At 39.7% G+C, this 22929-nt stretch overlaps 2 long non-coding RNA genes across 8 annotated transcripts in view; one reads left to right on the forward strand and one right to left on the reverse strand.

Annotated features, from left to right (window-relative positions):
• Positions 1-3108: 3108 nt before the first annotated feature.
• Positions 3109-6586, reverse strand: LOC308198642. The gene is made up of 2 exons (XR_013954072.1): positions 6467-6586; positions 3109-4499 (listed from the first exon to the last, which is right to left on the reverse strand). It is a non-coding gene; the product is annotated as an uncharacterized lncRNA (long non-coding RNA).
• Positions 4489-22929, forward strand: part of LOC308198611 — a 219763-nt gene continuing 201322 nt past the window's right edge. For 5 of the 7 annotated variants that reach the window (XR_013954052.1, XR_013954053.1, XR_013954054.1 and 2 more), the window contains exon 1: positions 4489-6931. This is a non-coding gene — a long non-coding RNA (uncharacterized lncRNA). The remainder of the gene's footprint in view (positions 6932-22929) is intronic. The other 2 variants (XR_013954057.1, XR_013954058.1) reach the window with 2 other exon arrangements.

The following is a 22929-nucleotide window of genomic DNA, read 5'->3' on the forward strand; positions in this document are numbered from 1 at the left end:
GTCTCTGCTTTTCATAACTTAAAAGCATGAAATGAAAACAAGAATGAAATGTCTTTTTTTTTTTTTTTTAGTTTCTCCAGAAAAATGTCAAAAAAAAAAAAAAAGAGAATGATGCTGCTCCCTCTAGCTCCCTTAGTAATCTGTTACCTAGGTTGGATAGATTCCATAAATCAAAATCCCACTGGCTTTTGAAAACTCTTTGTTCTGGAGTCATGCATTTTCTGAGTGCTCAAGTTGGAATAGCTGAAAAGAGCAAAACTTTAAAAGGGATGCCTGCGGAGTGGTGTTTTGTTTTGTTTTGTTTTGTTTTGTTTTGTTTTCCTAGAAAATTAAATCCTCTAAAGTTGGCCCTACCTCCAGCATTTTTTGGAAATTGTGACCTATAGCAACTTCTCATATTTGCAGTCCACAATCTCTACTGAACATTTTTGCCACCAAAAATCATATAAAATTCAGTGGTGATGTTTGACAGTGAAAGACGTATTTGAGGCTTTCATCTTCTGAAACGGCCTGAAAAGATATAGAACGAACAAGTGACACAAATAATTTCATTACTTTCCTCAGAGTTTGCCTGTAGAATAGATTTGAAATTGATTTTTTTTTTAAAAATATAGTTAACATAGCTTCCAGTAATAATATCAGTGGAGAAACTACCTTGAAATCCCAAACCATGTTATTTCCACCTGAAAGGATGGAAACAAAAATGTTGTGGGACACTCTGCTGAGCATAATAAAGGGAAGGTTTTTTTTTTTTCAGATGGTGGCCTACAGAAGAGACAAGGAAGATAGGGCTACCACCCTGACCACAAGGTAAAGATAAGGTAGTCATTCTTTTTAAGTTTCTGTGTAGACCTCTAATACTAATAAATGCACTACTGCTAGAAAATACTTTATTTTGGTAGATATCAGTTTGGAGTGTGTATCTGCTGACAGTGTTTTGGCTTGTTTGCAGAACTCACAACTTGTGAATATTAGGAAGCTTATGGGTGCTCAGGGTAAGAGATGAGATAGAGCCCAACTCTGCATGCTCTGAAAGTAACACAGACACTCCACTTCATACAGACTGTTGTAATATAGCCCTTTTTGAAGGCTGCTTCCATGACTTGAGTATGCCAGATTTATGATAAGCCAGCAGAATGAAAATGAAGGTCCTGACATTGAACCAGAAGTTGTCTATAGCACATACTTCAGCAAGTGAATCTTAAGGTGACTTTGGCTGAAGCCTGTTAAAGCAGAACAAGAAAGAAATTCTGGTTTGTGTTGATGTCATTCATTTACATTCTATAATACAAAGTATCTGCTGATACCCATTTTCAGCACACAAATACAGATTTTCAAGGCCATTTCCCATCTATTAGAGCTGTGACACTGTGCCATCCTGTGAGTATTGAGTGAATTTTAACAGAAAGAGAAAAAATGGGGCAGGATTGAAACAGCAGCCTCACTGCATGTGAAAGGCAAACCTCCAACTGACTGCAATAGAAATGGAAAGGTGAGAGAATTTCTGCATAAAATACAGGATCTGGTGATGCTGGTGAGATGACTGCTGGTGTTGCTTGGAATCCTGAGAGTCATTGCATTTTTGTCTTGTCCCTCACCACTACACTTTATTTTTCATTCTTTAGAGGTGTTCAGATTACCTTAGTCCCTTTACATGTAGCTCTGTTTCCTGGAGAAAAACATAAGCTTTGAAAAACTTCCTCAATAATAAAGGCTTACTTCCTATTCTATCTCCATGGTCATTTTAGGTATGTGGTATTTCATCTCTAAGTAGCTAAAGCATTGGAAGGAATAGGTATTGTATTTCTGTACTGCTGAACCCCCCTTAACTAGTCCCTGTCAGACTAAGGAGCTGAGTTTTCTGAAACCACTTCGTATTTTTCCTTACTCTTGGTAGGATTTCAGGTATGTGTTAAGTGTAAAAAGAAAGAAAGGCAAACAGCAGTGTATTTTAAATTTTACTTTTACAGCTGATCTTATCCTGTAGTTTGTAGTTTCAGTCTTCCCTCACATTAGTTCTAGGGAAACAAGTGTGGGGAATGAATCCCTCGTTCTGCTCCGTAACTATACTCCTTATCAATTCCTACTCAAAAATTGTAATAGCTTATATTTGAAATGACCTGTTGTTGCAGAAATACATGTTCAAACCTATGATCAAACTTTGATTATTTTTTTTTTAATATGGCAGAATCAGCAACACGTAGTATCACAGATTGCAAGCTGCACACACTGTGCTTTGGATGATAAATTGTCTGCACACTGTAGGGATGAGTAGCATAACTGTGTTATCATTGCTCTCAACAACTACCTGAAAGGAAGGTGTGGGGAGCTGGGGGTCAGCCTCTTCTCACAGGTAACTAGTGATAGGACTAGAGGGAATGGCCTCAGGTTGTGCCAGGGGGAGGTTTAGTTTAGAAATTAGGAGACACTTCTTCTCAGGAAGAGTAATCAGGCATTGGAACAGGTTGCCCAGGGAAGTGGTGGCATCACTGTCCCTGGGGGTGTTCAAGGAAAGGTTGGACCTGGTGCTTAGGGACATGCTTTAGTGGGTGATGTTGGTGGTAGGGTGATGGTTGGACCAGATGATCTTGGAGGTCTTTTCCAACCTTAATGATTCTATGATCATGCCTTGCATTGTCAGTAAGGTATTGTTGTAAATGCGAACTGCTGCATATTCTTTGAAACTCTAGGTCTGAAGAGAAAGTCCACAGCTTCTTTTGAGACCAAAATTTATAACTGAAAACAGGAGCACACACCCTGAAATGGTTAACAGCTTTGTGCCACAATCAGAGAAAAATAGTTATGACCAAAAAACCCCGGTTCTTAAACACCTTTTAAAAAGTAACAGCCTTTTGGATTTCTGAGGTGAGAGACAAAGTTTTGGAAGATGTCTTCTGTACACAAAAGGAGAAACATTCATTCATCACACAAGCTCAGGGATTTAGGAGTTCTATCTTTGAACATTCTGGATAAATAAGCTCTTTTTATGATGCAGGTGATAGAAAATGGGCTTCTTCAGGCTATATTCTGCTGCTGCTGTACCTTACAGAGAAACTTAATTATGAGATGACTTTACCAAAACAGAACTGAGAATAAGTCTTATTACTGTTGCACAGGAAATATAATCCTGGATAATATGCTTAATCTGTAGTTAATATTAATTTTGCAAACTGAAAGAGGAAATATAATTTGATACTAACCAATTAAGATTTTAAATGAGATGAATGATTATAATTATTTTAAAACCTACTTAAACATTTCCTGAACACATCACAGTTTGTATTATATAAATGCAGAAAAATCCTTGAGTCACTGAGATGAGTGGTGATACGACATTTCATGGACCATAAAATATTACCTAGAGCTATGTGTTTTGAACAAGGACTTTATTTGTTAAAGTTAAGATTTCTCTTGAGCTGACTTTGGATCAGCCTCTGGTCTGTTTACAGAGCTAAGATTACAAGCTAGAAGCATTTGGCCAATACTGATAGTCTTTTATTGCCACTTTGTATAGTGCCACAAGCTATGTTGTGCTGCTGTTGGAAATAATGCATTTTTCCATCATTGTAATATTTTTTCTTAATGTACTGTTTAATGGTTTCACAAAACTTTTTTTTTTTTTAACGATTGGTCTGATATTTTTTATGGTAGGAAAATATTTGTTCCACAAATAAACTGGAACAGAGTTTACATGTAAGTTTGCAGAGGGATATCAAATTTATTACAATGCAATTTATTAATCAGCACTTAATGAAATTACAACTTGAAGGAAAAAAAAAGTCCCCTATTAGCCCTAAGTTGCTGATAGATAACAGATATTTTTTTTTTCTTTTCCATGCACAATATCTATGGTTGTCTTCTGCAGTAGAAGGATAAGGCAAACAGCATATTGTTCTATTAAAAATTGCTCATATAGTGGTAAGTAAAATGGTGTTTAAAAAGTCCTTTTTCCTTGAAAAAGAAGACTAGTTTGACAAGAAGAGAAAATGTAATAGGAGTTAGTTATTACCTGGTTATGATTTTACAATATATTCAAATTGTTAGAGCACTTTGAGTACTGTTGAGGTAAGTGGACTTTATCCAGGTATGTGCACTGGCGTAAAAAGTGCCATAGGATGAGTCTGTGCAAAGCTGATGCCAAGGAAAGAGCTCCTAGTAGCTTCATCTCAAGTTCCCACCTTGGGTCATCGGTCTCTGATCCTCAAAGTGTGATCCTGACCACAGCGCTGGGTTTCTTACATTTATTCTCCCTCCATTCTTTCTGAGGCTAGGATGCCCCTCTGAGCACAGCAGAATTAATTTGTTCTTTGGGAGACTTGGTTATCTATCCATGCTCCACTTTGGTACTCAGAGATCACACTGCTTTTAAGAAGGAGGGGAATCACATGTGTGGAGACTTTGCTCTGGAGACATAACATGCTGCAGCTGCTGGGAGTAGTATGATGAACAGCTTCAGATGATAACCTTCTCTCTTCTCAGATCAATAGGGAAAATGTTTACTGTTAATACAATCATATATATATATATATTTAATATATATTATTATATTTTATATTTATATATATTAATATTATTGCATTCCTACTCCTGTAAGGAAGATAAGTTGGAGGAATTTTTTTTTTGTTAGTTTCAACATTTATGAAGTAATAAAGACCAGTTTTGTCAACAAGCTGTTGTAAAGCTCTGGTTTAATGCCAAACCTTTAAATGACATTAGGTAGCTTTCCAGTGCTTGCAGTCTTAAGACTTTGGCTTGGTTCACCAACTTCAAGGCAAATTAATGCCATCTGGGAATTGCCCATATTTTGGCTGCTTTATGTCTGTCTAAATCAGGACCTCAGGAATAAGAAAGAAAACCGAAGAAAGCATAGACCTCTGAGTTCAAAGATTTCTCCTACAGTGATTTATTAATGCTCCTTTGAGATTACTAGTGCAGCAAGTGAATGCCTACTTTTTAAAATCCCACCACTGCCAGGTTTGTACTCGTAGCCTTTCTTGGTCGTTACACAGTGAAAAGGTACTCAGACTGTTTTATTGTTTGCTTTAGTTTTGTTTTGTTTCATTTCTGCCATGTATGCAGTCTGTTAGACACCGTAAACAGGATTCAAATGAATCATAGAATCATAAAGGTTGGAAAAGACCTCCAAGATCATCTGGTCCAACCATCACCCTACCACCAATGTCACCCACTAAACCATGTCCCTAAGCACCAGGTCCAACCTTTCCTTGAACATCCCCAGGGACAGTGACGCCACCACTTCCCTGAGCAACCTGTTCCAATGCCTGATTACTCTTTCTGAGAAGAAATGTTTCCTCATTTCCAGCCTAAACCTCCCCTGGCACAACCTGAGGCCATTCCCTCTAGTCCTATCACTACCACCTATCACCTGTGAGAAGAGGCTGGCCCCCAGCTCCCCACAAGTTCCTTTCAAGCAGCTATAAGAGAGCAATAAGGTCTCCCCTGAGCCTCCTCTTCTCCAGACTAAACAACCCCAGTTCCCTCAGCCACTCCTCACAGGACTTGTGTTCCAGGCCCTTCACCAGCTTCGTAGCCCTTCTCTGGACACGTTCCAGGGCTTCAATGTCCTTCTTGTACTGAGGGGCCCAAAACTTTGGGACACGTGGGACCCATCGGCAGCCATCAGGACAATGCGCCAAGAAAACCTCCCCATGATCAAATAAACAAATTTCCTGTGACAGCACCAGCCTCTCAGGCATGTGTTAATCAGCTGGGTCTTCCAGGTCCGCTCACTATCCCTCCTCACCACAGAAGGGACAGAGGAAAACACCACCTGCGCACCCACTCACTGCAGTAACTGCCACAATCCCCTGAAGTCTCTTTTGATAGCCTGCAGGCTTCTCTCAGCAATTTCATTGCTGCCAGCCTGAATTATCACTAAGGGGTAATAATCAGAGGGGTGAACCAAGTCACAAAGTTTCCTGGTAATGTCCCTGACCCAGGCCCCAGGTAGGCAGCAAGAATTCCCTATGGGTAGGGTCCGGCTGACATATGGGGGCCTCTGTTCCCCTCAGAAGGGAGTCGCCTACAACCATTATCCTTCTTTCCTTCTTGTTGGAGGAAGTCTTGAGGCATGGAGTCGAATTCCTTGCCCTAGACTTTCCCCCACATCCTCACCACACTGTCCCTCGAGCTCTAGGGCCTCAGACCTATTGCGTAAGGGCACCTGGGTAGGTGAGGTGGCTAGGGAGGGGGCTCGCCTGAGACGCCGAGCAGGGACCTGTTTCCATTCCTCTCCTCTCTCAGGTCCCCTCCCTCTGCCCGACAGTGACAGGGCAGGGAGTCCACCACTATTTGGGGTGTGTAACCCCGGTGCCTTTCTGTCAGGCATGGCAGGGAGTGACTCTGCTGGTCTAACTTCTGCTCACACTCCCTGATGGTCCTTAATCTCTCCCCCTCCTCCTTGAGCTCAGCCACCAGGCTTATCAGATCCTCCACCTGCTCGCACCTCATGCAGGCAGTATCTCTGTCACACACCACTGGCAGCGACAGGCTGAGGCACTCCCTTCCGCCAGAGACCTGAACAGCTGCATCTTTGGGCAGGCACTCCGTCTGGGTCGCCGCAGGCTCTCTAGCGAGCACTTGCCGCCTGGTGGTGACCATGCCTGGGTTTGCTGGCTGGGAGGCAGCCGGTAGGTAAGCCGGTCTCTGGAGTGGGGAGGGATACTCACCCCTCCCTGCCCGCCCTGTTGGCCGCGCTCCCCAGGGACTGCCTTTGTACGGCAGGGGGCTGCAGGCGCCGCCCGCGCCCAGTCAGCCGCCCTCATGAGGGCTGCCGGCTCCTGCCGGCTCCCTCGGATGCCTCGAGTGCCTCCACGCAGGAAATTCCCCTGTCCGCCGCCATCCCCCGCCCCGCTGCAGCATGCGACTGCCTCGGTGCCAATCTCCGACTGTTTAACCTGCCGCTGAGCTGGTATGCTTTTGTTACATAGAGCCTACCTTACGGTACCTTATTTAGATGGTGATGTAAATATTTTTGCGTATTTAAACTGCAGTGTTTGGGGAAAGGTGTGCTAGAATGGGTCAGAGTGAAGGTCCTGCAGCCCTGTTAGTCGGCCTGGCAATGGCCTGTATGAGGTGTTTGAGGCATGCAGGTAAGAGTAAGTGCACCAGAATAAGCCCAGGGTGAGAATTCCTACTTGTTTATCTTCATTCTCTTCTAGTTTGAACGCTTGTTTTGAAGTTCAAACTCACAAAACCATTAAAAAAAGCTGAAATACTTTGAAGGTCTCATGCCTTTAGAGCAGCACCAAGTCTCTTGTGTCTGCCATCCAAATGCCAGCTTCAGTTTTTCATTTCTTTTTCATGGTCCAAAACCCTGTGGTCAACAAAAACCATGCTTGGTGCAGACACTGAGAGACTGGAAAGGAGAGGTATGAATTTCAGCCTGCAGGAGCAGCGAAACCCTGGTAAATATGAGGGCAGCATCCTGCAGTGACCTGCCTGCTCACAGCCGGGTGGGTAGGGAGGCGCAGGGAGCTCTGCACAGATACTTCTGTGCCTCCAGTTCATGGGGGTTTGCTTTCACCGCAAGATTTCCTTCTGGCTATTGGGAAAAGTTTTAAAACATGAGCGATAGGGAGCTCAGCTGTGGGTTATGTAGGCCACTGATTCTATACCACTGGGTGCTGAATTCCCGTCTTGCTGAAGGATTGTTAAAACCAGCACAGAAATGTTTTCCCCTTTATGTGGAAGAGCACCTCCCAGACTTTGAAATTGTCAGAAACCAAAATTAATGGGGAAGATGTGGAAAGAAGAACCATGTCAATGGAAATCTCTTGTGCAGAAAACTTAAGAGTTTGATTCTTTAGTATTTTCTGTTATAGACTTATATCTCAAACAAACAAAAACCCAACACATCACTTGAAATGGAAAAACAGGAACCTTTCCACTTAAAATGACAGCATGTTGCAATCTCCCAATCTTTAAAAAAAGAAAATACCACAGAAAATGCATCAAATCCGATGTTTGCTGCAAGTTGCTATTCCAGTGAATCACAATATTCAGAAAAAAATATGTATACTTGTATCACTTGGAGCCCAATTCTGACCAGCTGTAGTCTGAGAAAGCTGCCATCTAGACAACTAAAATGTTAGCGTAGTTCCCACAATCTCTTTGGTGCCAAAAGTTTGTGCAGTAGATCTCCTGTAAGCATGAAAATGGAGACTAGATTTTGGACAAATGCTGCACTGTTAGCAGCAAGGACCTATTTGTTTTTTCAGTAATGTGATTCTCAATCCCTGGGATTCATCAGAGGGATTTATCTGTCTAATAAGTATGTCCACTCTGTCTATACTTTTAATGTTTCCTGATTAAAATAAAGCTGTTTATCTCTCTTAGCTTCATGGTTGCATGTAAGCAGGGATTACTTCTGAAGGAATCTCCTCCCTGTTGACGGTCTGTGCTATGTTCAGCATTCCTTTGTGAACTATGACCATGCAAGGCATGTGTTTGCCTAAACATGTGCAACTTGTTCAGAATTAAGTTAGAACACAACAATAGTTACAGAACAGTCTGTTCTGTTGTGTTTTCGTGTACAGGGATGTAATTTACTATTAATCAGTAAGTAATACAAAACCAGATCTTATATCAAGAAGGATGAAGGAACAAGATTTGACCATTCCAACATGAGCAATTTCTTTTTACCCTCCTTCCTCCAAAGGGTAATAGGAAGATTTATATGACTGCATTTGTATTTCTAAAAAAAGTATTGATAAAATATATGTGCTGATAAATTAATGGTTCCTTTGGGAAACTGGCCTCAAGTGTGAGAGGATATGAGTTATATATATATAGAAGAAATTATATATATATGTATAGAAGTGGAGCTTATTGTGGGAGAGGAGCAGCCTATGGAGACTATGCAAGGAGGTTTGGGAATTAACTTTGCCTTGTGTAACTTGACATTGAGCAGAATCACTTTATATGTTATACGTGATTTACAGGTTATATGCATATGAAAATATAAATATTTTTGCTGAGCAAGCCTCAGAGAAATTAGATGAAGCAAAGTGCTTTCAGGGCTCTTAAACAAAAAGCTCAAGCTGTAAATGCTTGATAGAAAGTACATACGGAAAAGTATCCATCCTCCTGGCTTGTAGTCTTTCTTTGTATCTGCTGCTGTTCTGTTGCAAGGAGGACAGACCGCGTGGTTTGACCCAGTGTGGGCTGCCCCCAGGCGTGTGCCAGTCCCATGTACCAGTTTTGTGCTTTCTTCTTACTGTTGTCCTACAAATTACATTTTTCAGTTTCCAAATTTTTCAGGTTTTCCTCCTGTAGTAATGAGCCAGAATACTGTTCAGCAACTTGCATTGCCCTTGGATAGAGAAGGAGGGTACGAAAAGCCTGTTCACCTGCCTATGTACAGATGACCTGAGCCTGTTCTCTCCTACTGTTAAATCAGTTTTGCTTGCTATAGTGTTCTCTGTGCCTAGATTTGTCACCGTAAAAACCTGTTGTGTTGGCTACGGTATGTTTCTTGCAGAAGATGCAGTGCTGTTCTGTCAGCTTTAACTGACTTTTTTGACTCAACACATACAGGGCCATCCAAGATCAATTAATTCCAATTAATTACATTGCAGATGAGCACTCCCAAGACTAGGTTTAGACTGGTTGGGAGCACAGAGTTTAGTAATGGCTAAACCTTAAACTGCTGCAGTTTGGAACAGATGTAAATACAAGATAATACTACTGTTAATACAGCGTGCAATTACTCATTCAACTGAGTGAAGTTGAAGAGAATCTCTTTCAGGATTGTCCTCATTAACACAGATTGAAAAAACTGAGGTCCATTTAAGCTCATAATTCTTTTTTTTTTTTTTTCATTTCTACCCTTAATCCATTTTAACAGAGCTGCTACTCTCCTTTTCATTAAAAACACGGGGAAAAAAATGGCTGTATGTGTTTCAGAGCAGTGGCAGCGGGCAGGGTAAGTGCAGCCGTGGCAGCTCATGCAGGGTGCCAGTCTGAGGAGGAATTTGACCAGCTCCCCACCAGCTGTTTCTTAAGGCTGTGTCGCTAAATAGGATGGTTTCATTAGCAGTTATTCTAAGATTTGAGGGCACTGAAGTTCTGGTTCGAAGTTTAGATTTCTTTCTTTTTCCTACAGCATATGACATGCTGTGGATCAAGGGCAGCTATCATAGCAGTCATGGCATGGCAGCAGTCTACATCGACTGGCTCCTGTCCTAACTAAAGACTCCCAGTAGTCAAAAATCAAAGTGGTGGTAAACATAATTTTTAACCTATAAGGAAAGGAGAGTACCTTTTTTTTTTTTTCCCCCCACAATATGCTGTCATGTAATGCTTGAATCATTTTTTTTTTCTTTCTATATCTTACCCATTTTCTTTTCCTTTATTTAGTGTCTTGCTATCTCTATTCACATTTGGAAAGGCTCTTTACAATATTTATGAGGTATTATTTATAGCAGAGGGAATGTCTTCTCATGAAAGTCTTGCAGATTTTCTTCCTCGCTGATATATTTAAATACATTAATTCTCCCTTCCTTTCTCCCTCATCTTTCCCCAGCACATCACACTTCTACATCGTTTTCCCTTGCTTTAGTAATCTTTCTTTTCCCTTGTTTTTCCACCTTTTCGATACTGAAGATATGCTCACTTTTTCCTCTTTTTCTTCCACTCTTTCTTTATCCTTTCTCTTTCCTTTGCATGTTTGCTTCCTTCTTCTTATTTTTTTTCTTTACTGCTGATCCTTTCTTTTCTATTTATTTTTTTTTCCCCAGGGCCACAACTGCTTTCTTTGCTATCACTCTGATGATCTACCAGATTTCTCGTCATGTTTATTTTCTTGGCTTATCAGCTTGGTGTGCATACTGATCTCAGGCAAACCACTGGTCTGATGCTATGGTGAGCTCCAGTGGAGTAGGCTGGGAAGATGCAGTAGGGCGAGTGCAAATTGGGGCTTCATGGCAGTGTGAGGCACCCTTTGCCTGCAAAGTAACAGAGAGAGCAGAGCTCTGCTTTTCTGTGCTCTTCTGTCTGCTGCATGCTCTGTTCTGAAGATGGTCTCTCCTTCACCTTAAGCTGAGGGGAGGCGCAAAAGAGCTATCTTATGCCAAATAAGTTCTTCCTTTGCAGTCCTCTTTTTTTACAGATGTTAACAACCTGGTCAGGTGCTGCACATCCTCAGGAAAGGTGCATGCAAAAGTTATGAATGGCAGTCTAAAAAATGCATAGACTCTATGCCAATTTCTTGTTTAATAAATTATCAGTGAAGACATAAACTTGGTTTCTGAACCTAAAAAGACATCTTTTTCTCATTAAAGTCTGGACATTACATTTTGTAAATTGGAGAGCAGAGGCAAGATTTCTTAACCATGCTACAGAGATTGAGGTGTGAGGTTTTTGGTCTGATGGTTTCAGTCGCAACATGGAAATAATAAGCCAGCTGCTTAGTCTGCTGTCATATTTGAGGAGACAAAAACATACAGTTTGTAAGCCCATATGCTGGGATTGCAAGCTGGCAGCCTCTTCACCAATGTTCTGTACAAGTGCTTAAGTACTAAAGGTATTTAAGGAAAACTCATTTCTTTTGAAGATTAGATAAGGAATTGCAGAATGTTAGGTACTCAGTTTCAGATTTAAGCTCAACAAACTTGGTGGTTCTGGGGATGGAAAAACTTCTCTATGTTTGCATGTATGGAAAACTAATATGTAGTGATGCTATTCAGCCTTAATCTTATGTCATTTAACTAGTATATATTTTACATAAACAGTTTCTCTCTATTTTCCCTGACACAGCTTCATCTATTGTAGCTTTAGGAATTGTCTACATCCTTCAAAGAGGCTTAGTTCTGTCAAGCTGTTGATTTTGTGGTTGATTTTGTGGAATCAGGGGTGTTCCAGGATTCACCTATCCTGATCAATGCTGAGAAGTTTCCTAACATTGATTTCTCTAGAGGACGAGGACTCTCACGTCTTTGTTCAATAGCACAGGAATGAACTATGGCTGTCTGCGTATTCATGTTTTCTTACTAAAACAGTGGATATTTCTGTATCGTTTTCCTGAATATCATCTCCAGCTACAGGGCTGCTCTTAGCTTACAGAGATGGCTCTGGCGCTCCCAAAAGTGTGACTGTGGCTTAGGCAGATAGATCTCTCCAGGCTGATAAAGGCATTGTTCTTCAGGCTTCGAGCTCTTATCTACGTTTGATTTGCTTTTTTGTTTTTCCTGCTGAAAACAATAAGGATGCTCTTTGGACAGCCTGCTTTGGAGGTAAGTATACCAGTGATAAAAACTGACCCAGCATATACAACCTAGTGTTGCCTCCTGAGGGAATGAACTGTCCAAGAGAGCACTTAGGGGGTTTTTAAAGCATGTTCAGAGAATTTCATATGTGAACATTAGGAAACCCTCACAAACAGCGTGGGCTTTGACACTGCATACCTAGTTAGCAAGATATTTGAGCACATCTAACTGCGCGTGTGATGTTGAATGCATGTGCCCAATAAAAATCTTCCTAAGTGAAAGGCTGTGTTATTATATCTGGTCTAAAGGACTAAGAAATGATTTAGTAATGGCAATTCAGTGCTCAACAACAAAAACAAATTTGTTAGAGTATTTATTGCAGAAATACACTTGTCAATAAAGTATATTTGTCACAAATGTACTTGTCACAAACATACTTGTTCAAGCAGGACCCTGGACATTTTTCATCAGTTTTTGAAGTATTCCGCTGGAACAGCTATGCTAGTCAGAGAAAAAGCTCTTCTTGTACATGATCCTTTCTTCAAAAATAGCTATAAGTGGGTTTGTAGGAATTACTTTTCTACTTATTTTTCTCTATTGAAGAGCTTTAATTTATAACTTTTGGCACTAATTTGATACTTAGAACGAGATGATATTTTAAAAGCTTATTTGTAATAAGTCAAAACAGAACCTTTGTGTGGAAACTTAGACAGTCGTGATTAACATCAAGGAAAATTTCTGTTTATGACCAAACTGAGAGCATCAGTCTCCTGTCAAAACAATTAATTAGATGTCTAGAGCACTCAGCTGAGGTACGAAGGATCCCTGGTCTAAATTACACATTTGGAAGGGAATGAGACATGTACAAGTATGTTAGTAACCTAACTGTAACTGTTTGCTCTACTGGCTTTCTTCCCTGCCTTCTCGTGATAGAAGTTCTCTGTTTCAACTTGCTGTTGAATAACACTCTTACGTAAACCTCATTTTCATGAGATGAGAAAGCCACTTTTTGCTTAGCTCTGGTTGGAAGGCTAGGTACAAACATTCTCAATGGAGAAGCGTTCACATCTAAATTTATTCATCCAAATTCCTTACGTTAGAAGCTGCTGCTTTCAAATGTTTCAGCATCTCCTTCTTGGAATTGCACCAGAAGATACTTGAATTAAACGATACAGTTCTCTTGACAGGAACATCTGCAATCCGCAGCAGTACTTACCTTAGCCTGTCTTACCTCTCCAGCAGATTTAACACTGAATAGCAGAAAGTCAGCAGAAGCTGCTGAGATCCACCTGTAAAACAGTCATCAGAGCATCCATCTATTGAGCTAATTGTAACCTTTTGATCCACCTTTGTTCCTTTTTTTTGATGTTAAAACAAGTTGCCAGGCAGTGTGTGTTGAACTGTGAAATATATATGTTTTGAGGACAGGCACATAAAGACAGCAGGTATGACTTTTGCTTGCTAGCACTAGGTTTTCCTTTCCTCCTGCAGTCACAAGAGAAACATGATGGTGTTGATTAGAGGATGTAGTTAATTGCCTTTTGCAAAATGGCACCAGCACTGCTGGGGGCAGATTTCTGGTCTGAGGGCAGTAGGGCATTTTTTCATTCTAAGGAAGCAGAGATCTGGAGATCCTCTCAGAATGACCACGCTTCACTTATTGTTCACTCCTGTAAAGAATATTTATAAGTCGGGGCAAAAAGGGTAGCTTCCATGAATAAACAAAAATTCGTGTTTGGTGCTTGGCAGCAGTACTTACTGACCATGGGAAAATGAAGAACTGAGGGAATTAGTGCGTGGGTCCCAGGCTGAATGTAATGAATTCCCTGCCATGAGCTTGTGTATATTTACCAGTGGATTTAAGGTTGGGTAGTTCTGCTCCACACTCTTCTTTTTGATGAAAGAATATCAATGTTCACACAGTTGTTCCACTTAGGTTATTTGTAGCATGAGTAGCTTGATAATCTCTCTCCTTTTTGTGCTTTTCAGCATGCTTAAACTTTGCTTGGAGACAGGACACTGGATGAGATGGGCTACTAATCTGATCCAGCCGGACAATTCAAGTGTTTATATCAGTATATCAGAGATCCTACTGTACCATTCATTTATCAGCCATATGAGAACTTAAATGACATATGGAAATGTACTGGGCAGAAAATCAGATTAAATTCAACATGTTTTCCTAAATCAACTTCTACTGTCTAGTACTCCTTCCAGAATATTAAAACTTCTTCTGACACTTTTTGCTTCTGATTTTTCTCTTGTTTTCCCTACCAATTTAAAGCATTTAATTTAAATGACTCCCTCCAACACCCACCCTCTTCCCCTTTATCCTTCTCTCCAAAGATTTGGGGTTGTAAATGCTTTGCTTCAAACCTATCCTCTTCAGTTCTGCACATCTAATCTAGTCATAGCTCTGACTCATGAAAGGAAGTTTAGCATATTTGGACCCACAGACAGTAGAATTTTGCCTTTGGTAAAGCCAGTTCAGGAGAGTGCATCATACTGCTGGCAAACATCTTTGGACTCACGGTTAGGATTAGGAGGAGCTCAGCGGATTAGAAGAAATGCAGTTCATAGCTCATGAAGCACATGAGGAGGGCAACACTCAGCACAAAGAGGGTTGGAGCATATTTGCTTCAAAAAAGAAAGAGAGATGGCTGGGTTGCAGAGGAAGGCAAATTATTGAAGACTGCTCAAGTACTGCATGAGGCATCGTGACCTCCTCAAAATGGAATTGTTCAAGTCACTGCAAGAAAAACTCATGGCAAATGTATTAGCTAATACTGAAGCCAAACAGGTGAGGTAATACCACTTGAATAGTCAGGCTGCAAATAATAAATAAATAACAAAAAAACAAAGCCCACAAAATAATATAACAATGTCCAATTTTTTTTTTTCTTTCAGCTGCATGTCCTCCTGTTTGTGGCTCCCAGTTCTCTCTTCAAACAATTCTTATTTTCCTGCCTAATATTTCCCACTGATTTCTTTTCCCTCAGCCAGTCATGGTATTTACCCTTTTTCATCCTTGAGTACTCATTTTCTGTCTCCAGCCTGTATGACCTGAAAAAGTTCAGTAATAATAACAAGGAAAAAGCATGTTTTTATTTTTAATGCAAATCCAATCTTTTGCACAATTACAGGAATAGTTTCATATTGACAATGAAACTATCACCCCCCTCACCTGTTTCTCTGTTTTTTGTCTATTCACAGCTCCTCTGGCATTTTGATGGTCTTGGTCTTTTAAAGTCTGTCCTATTTAAAGGAGGGCTGACTAGTTTGTGGCTCATGCGCCTTGTGTGGTTCAGGCGCAGATCTCTCACTGGCACTGTGTCTCAGAGCTGTGCGGATGCAGGGCTGCTGCCCAACTTCATTGCTCCTGAGGAGTCTCACCTCCTCAGTGTGGGATAACTATTGAGGATTCAGTGTCAGCTAGAAAGCGAACCCTTTCAGAGTTGTTCCTTTCTCTTGGTTTGGTGGCCATGTTTGTCTGATGTCTTGTGGCTTGTACTGGCACAGTGATTTTGATATGAAGCTTGTAGCATCAGCCAGGTTGGCCACTCCTTATTTTAATCCTAAGCATAAAAGCAGCCCAAAAGTCCTCGAGGTATGTCTTACCAGCAGCTAAGTGTTTAGTTTTGTGAATACATTCTTGAAAAATTTGTATGGATTTTTTTTTTATTTATTCACTTAAAGACTTGTACAAGTAGACTTTTCTTCATCATCTGCCTTTTGTATGTAGGCAGCTGTTACACAACTATTCACTACAGGAATTATCATCATTTCTAGTGAGGGAAAGCAAATGTCAAAGCCAGCATACCTTTATGCTTGAATAAATGTCCATATTACCAGCTTATATTGGTGTAGCCATTTCTATGAAAGTTATTGCTGGAAATAAATTTGTCTGAACCAATAAAAATAATTTCATAACATCCAAGTACTGGGAATTTGGGTTGCATAGTGGTTTTGCATAGCCTCAGTTTTCCATTTAGAAATGCTGAAAATCTAAGTTTTCAGTAACTCATTTGCACTATTTAGATACAAGTGGAATTTGCATTCAAAATAAACAACTATTTTGACAGAAAAGAGACTTAAGTGAAAAGTTTTCATCCTAATAATAGTGTTATATTATCTAAAAGAAATAAACAGCTCCTGTTTTCTTATGTGTAATTCATCTGCAGGTGATAAGGTGATAAGGTTGAAAAGTGGCTGATTCAAGAAAAACTGATAAGCATCACTCTTGCCATGATATCATCTCTGGCAGCTTGCTGTGAGAGGAAGATGCCTCTCTGTTGTCTGTTTCCCTTTCCCTTTCCCTTTCCCTTCCTTGTTAGCTACTTTTTATAAATAAGAAATGAAGAACAGCTTTTCTTGCAACTGCTTTTGATGTAGGTTACAGGAAATTTCTGAAAGTATGTATTTTTATCTCTTTTCATTGCCTTACACTAATGGCAAAGTCACACTCAGAACATCCAAAGCAAAACTAGGGAGACGGAGACAAGTACTTAGGCCATATGTTCGTTAGTTTTTCTTTTACTTAGATGGCAAACAAGTTCATAAATCTTTAACTATCCCTGCAGACTCTTGTTTACAATGAAAAATGAGGGTCTCTCTGCCAGTGCATCCTACTTTCAAAACAACTTTTCTCCTATTCTTTTTCTAAGCCACAAAGATGCAAGTTTGTATGGTAGGAATGAGACTTTCTAAGGCAGATATTGGACTTCAGTGCTCATCCTCCAGAAAAAATCAGCATGAATTCGAAATGCATAGCCTGCCTGGTACTTTGCATACTCATAATAGAACCGCATTTGAATTGTATTGATGTAAACTTTGTCATTCACAGATCTCTTAAAAAAAAAAAAGTGATTGATTGAAAGGGTAGTTTCCTACAGAGGAGCACTGATAATGCAGCCCATGAAAAATCTGCCCTTGAAATTGTGGTTCTGTCATCTCAAAATGTACCTGTTTAAATACATTTTCTTTTACATCACTGAATGCTTGCGAAAGACTCATGTTTCATCTTTGCCCCTCCTTTGAAGATGGAAAGAAAAACTCTCTCCATCTGATGTAGAACCTGAATAATTTTAGCTGAGAGAGCCATTCTATTCCTTGTTTCTCAGTTACTGCTCTCATGACTGCATGCAGAAAGTGATTTGAGGACCGAGAAGCTCTCCCAAACTGCTCTCAAAGGTACGTGTGTGTGCTGCAGACTGATTGCCTGTCTAGTTACATTGTGATATGTCAACAATGATGTACATATCACAAAATGTTAAGTAATTTTGTAGCCCTTGTCAGAACTGTACATAAAATGAAAGCAGTGCAGAAGAGAGGTGCTCATTCTGTAAAATGAACAAAGCCACCTAAAAGTTCTAATTGTATTTTAAAGTAGCTTAATTTGCCTTTGCCACCCCATCAGAAAATTAGTCTCTGGAGGAGAAGAAATGGAATGGTAGCTAGAGAGGACAGGAAGATTTGTATAGCAGTAGAACTATAGATGTGATGGACAGGAGCCTCAAAGTCACTTAAATGGCTACCTGTAATCTAAGTTAGCCAGCTGGGTGTGAATATGTAAGACTGTGTTCTTCACCAGTAACATCTTTAAAGATGTGAGAGTGACTGCAAGCTTACATGCATCTCCTTTTGACATCATTTGTTTTATTGCTGGAGTGAAGAATTCATCAGACATCTCTGCACAAAGGGTAACTGCTGATTTTATTGAGTTTATAAGTTGTTTTTTTTTTGGTTTGCTTTATAGAAAGTAGTTGTCTACTGAAGCCAAGCGGCAGCCTATTAAATCACCTTTACAGGTGAAGAAGTTCCTTGCTTTAACAAGGAAGGACTACAGCTGATGCCATCGATAAACACTTTAATATTGTCACGTTGGACATCCTGTCCTGTCCTTCCACTGCAGAGATGGGGGATTATGTACCAAAACTGTTGTGTGCCTGGAGCATCCCCATTGAGATTGTAGGCTGCGGTATAAAATGTTAGCAGTGCACTATGTGAGAAAAAGATTGCATTCAATGATTATCATGGGACAACAGTGAACAGTGAAAGAAAGATGAGCTGATAACTCTCTATACCACACAGCCACGAAAAGTCTGTTTTGGGTTCTTTATTTGTGAGGTGCTCTGATACAGCAAAAAGATAACGTCTTCTCTAGATATAACTTCAGAGAGTAAAAAACACTACAGAGTTACTGACACCACAAACATTCTCTTTGAAGATAAATGATTAAAACAAAGGTAAAAATTAAGGAATGTGATAGCTTATTTCAGTGATGAAAATGGTATTTTTTATATAACTCAAGGGTACAAATAAATTAGGAAGTAGTCAAATGCATCTAATAAAAAACATAGAGTATAGATTAAAGAAATAAGAAAACTCCTTGATAAAAACAAGTATACAGTCAGAGAATTATCTCCCTAGGAAATAAGTGGAACCCCAGTCAGGCACATTTGAGGCCAGAATGCGTAAAGCACTAACACAATGGTATAAGGGTTAAATCAGAAGGGGTTGTAGATGTCATGAACATAAATGGTCTGAGTATCTTCAATAAATTATGTGCTGAAATTTTTCACTTTAGATTCAAGTGATTTGCTGAGTTTTGGTTAACTCAGAATAGCTTAAGGGGAAAATGAAGAAGGCAATGCCTTCTAGTTCCAGTTTTAATTTTGGAAATTTAACCTGACCTATACCAGATTTTGTCCATGTTTTATTTTGTCTTCTAGAACAAAACATTTTACTTAAGGGTCAATTGAAACATTTTTTCTTTGCAATGTTTTACTCAGTATGTTTTTCTTGAACTGAAGGAGGATTTTGGGAGAGAAGGGCCAGTGTTATTTGACTGGTTTGTTTTGTGTGGTACAAGCTGAATTTGTGATTTCCTCAATGGAGAAAAAAAATTGTTTTATATAAATCCCAAATACTTACTATTTTTAGTGAGTGATTCAGACAGTTAATGAAATGCAGTTCTACTTCAGACCATTTCTTTATATCACTAATGTATGTTTTAGTTTTGTGGTATTTTCCTTCTATTTCTTGCCCCATTACTCAGTGTTTGCCTTTCAGACATCAGCTCTCCTCCATTAGTGCTCCCTCTCTCTCATTCCTGTATTACACTACTATGTAGCTTTGCTTTCCCAAAAGCTTAGAAAAAAATGTCAACTGCTTTTGTCATTTTTCCTTTCAGAGGGAAAAAAATCCGTGGAAAACTATTTTAGAAAGACATTTTCATAGAATGGACTGGGTTTGGGGAAGGAATAAACTATTCCAAATTCCATAGTTCTATAGTATAGTAGTTCTATAAACTACTAAGTACTGTTATTTTTGCTGACGTGTCCATTTGCAGTTGCTGACCTGGAAGAGTGACAGCTCCTTATTTCAAGCCTTAAGGTGTTCTCTCTGAACCCTCAGCCGCAGTGGCTTTCTGCCAGGGAGGTATGGTGGCATCATTATTTTATTGTTTACTGTACCAGCCAGCATTATAGAATTGTCATTTCATTATTTATGGAAGGCTCCAGAAATGGGAGGGAGGTAATAGTCAACAGTGCAGTGCTACGACCTACAGCTCCCTGCCAGTGATGCTGATAGGGAGTAAAGCTGCTGACCATCATTTTGCAAGCAAGATTTATTGTTGCCTGCTATAGAGAGGAAGAAAATTATAGTGACAAACGATAATGTTGTTGACTCCCTGGTAAGAAAGTGGAAGCTTTATTGCTCCACAATCAAACAAACAGCTTCCTTTGTATCTAATGAATAGGTTCAGCTCCAAGTCAAACATAATCGCAGATAAACCCTGCTTAATATAAATACTCAAAGCAATTAAACTCCCCAAACTCCATCAGTTCTTTCTAGGTGACATTTCTTACATAAATTGCAAAAAGAAAAAATTACATGCAAATGTCTGGTAAAAGATTGGATCAGAATGGTTCGTTCTGAAGTGGAAGTTCTGAATACAATTAATAATGACAACGTTATTCCCATGATTGCTTTGGGACTGTAGTATGATTTTACATAAAAGTTTGAGTTTAAGGTGCTGCATTTTTTGGTATTTATCTGCTTTGGATATTGGCAACTATCAGGGAATTGGAGCTTGCTAGAACTACGTTGCTGACTTCAGTGTGCACTAGGAACAGGCCCTGAAGATATTTCAGAAGAGCAAGGGAGAAAAATGGCAGCTTTACAGTCTGAAAGCTCTTGGTTGAAGGGAGTGCATAAGCTACACAGGGAGAAGTTAGAGGCTATGTGCATGTGCGGTAGTGTTTTTTTGTTTGTGGAAAAAACAACAACATCCACTGCCACATAAGAAACAGGCAAAATCCATCTCACGTAAGCTGTCCCTTTGCTGAAGGGTGTATTTCTAAGACTTCTTGAGGAACTCCTCCCTAATCACTACATGTAAACTGTCTACCACTGCTAGTTGCAGTGATAGCCTAGCCTTACATTGTCTAGCACTGCAGTGCTCAGTCAGCTCTTTCACGTGGGCTGAGAAGGACTCAATAATGAACAGCTCTGTGTATATACTGACTTTTCCACCATTTCTGGCACCAAGAGACCTGTAGCAATGCTATCGTTAAAGCATGCACTCTCCCCAGAGGCTACTTACAGAAGGTATTGAAGTTTCAGCACTGTGGTTAGTAGATCTGGGTCTATTATTTTACTGCTTTGCTTATCCATGACTGTAATGATTTTTTTTTTCATCAATATGTTTTCAGTGTAAATGAACAATTACATTTCATGCGTCAGGCAATTTAATTTCTCATTACCACATTAAATACTAAAGGTTGTTTTCCTGCCTCAGATCCACAGCATCTGTCACCATTTGACTAAAAAAGTTTGTCTGCTTTGGAAGTCAGTGTGGTGTCAGACTGAGTCACCATCAAGCTAAAATTTAGAACATGGTTCTAGCATTCCTGATAATGCTGGCAAAATAGATGTAACTCTTGTGAGGTGTTCTTTTTTTTTTTTTTCCTGGAAAGCCCTAGGGGTGGCATAGGTGAGGTTTATGAGAAAAATCCATAAAGAATTAATAGCAGTAAAAGCAATAAATAGCAGTAAAGGCAATGATTAGGGGTCATACCCTTGGCATGCATCACTTCAGCTTTGTTCACATCAATGAAAACTTTGTTCGTTTATTTCAGCTAAGAGTTTGTTTCTTGCGATATATTAGAATTTACTTGTGTCCTTCATTTCCTTTTGAAATATGAGTGGACACTTCAGGATAGAGAGTCAGTTTTCAAGGAGCTGAGGTCTAATTGTGCAAGTCATTTAATCTAATGTGCTGCTTTTAATCACCTTTGGTGTGAAGGTTGGATACAGAAAAGTGCATGTGTCATTTAAAATATTTTTACAATAACCCGTGGAAGTTATCAAATACTTCTAGTATGCGTAAGGACATATCTGTTTATCTGAATAGGGGACAAGAGAGATATGATTCCTGTTACTAAGCTATCTGTGTACTGGCTGACAATGACTACTTTCCACTCTCCTCCTTGTGTGCTATATTCTTTATACTTTTAAAGCAGAAAAACATTTTCAAAATATACTTTTAAAGCAGAAAAACATTTTCAAAACACACAAAGGTTACAAGATCTCAGCTTCAGTGCTTCCTTTCATAATCAGCAAAGAGAAGCAAGTAAAAGTGAGTGTGTGGGGGTTGTATGCTTTTAGCATAGCTGTGCTTTGCTTTCTGTCAGAATGAGAATCTCCACTGCGGACGTTGAGCTTGCTTGGTGATTTCATGGGTGCCTTTTCAGGGAGCAACTGAGGTGATAAGATATAATTTTTCATGCATTAATTGACAGGGTAACCAGCACCACTTACTAAGCAAAGCCACCTTCTGACTGTTGGATGATTTTCCGAACAGTCCTCCAGTGTACAGTGAAAATCCAAGGAATGAATCCACCATTCATACCGTGATTTCTACTTGCACTTCCCTTTTTCGCTTTTTTGCTAACACATGTCACTTTTACGGCAGCCCTTCCTCCATTTGTTTTGTGTGTCTGTATCTTAAAGCCTCCATTTTAAAGACTGTCAAGTTTCCTGACAGCCTCATATTTGCATACCCAACTTGTCACTGCAATGAATGTGAATGTCTATAAAATAAGAGAGAATCACAGAGAAACTCTGTGTCTGATAATTTAGTAGACGTTGTTTTCTTTCAAGTGATGAAGTTAAATTTGTTTTGTTCATTTCTGGAACAGCAGATGCCAGCCGTTTGTGTGACCATCAATCCCTCAAGAGAGATCATTAACAAGGCTTCTCTAGGCTTTGCATGTTGTTAGTGTGAGACAAGGACTCTGTGGGCATATGAGTCATTATTTCACAGATGCTGATGTAACGATTGCTTTTCTCTTGGATCTCTACAATCAACATTCTATAAAATAAAACTCAAGTCCGATGATGTACCGTTAATAGAAAAATATAGACTGTTGGTTAAGATAAGGGTTATATGAACAGAATCAGTGCCTTGTGTTCCTCAGCTCCATTTTGACGGAACTGAAGCACTTCTCATCTTTACTTCTTGTTGGGATTTGCATACATGAGGTCTTTGGGACATCCTTGTCCTCCAGCGATGGAAGAGTGGGCCCTTGGGTCTCTGTATAAAGAGTAGACTCTGCTGAAGGGGCAGACAGAAAGTTTCAGGGAAAGGAGAGTAGAAAACAGAAGACAAGAACTTGGGAACAATTCAAAGATGGGA

Source organism: Anser brachyrhynchus (assembly GCF_964034855.1).
Source record: "Anser brachyrhynchus genome assembly, chromosome: 1".
Classification (NCBI taxonomy): domain Eukaryota; kingdom Metazoa; phylum Chordata; class Aves; order Anseriformes; family Anatidae; genus Anser; species Anser brachyrhynchus.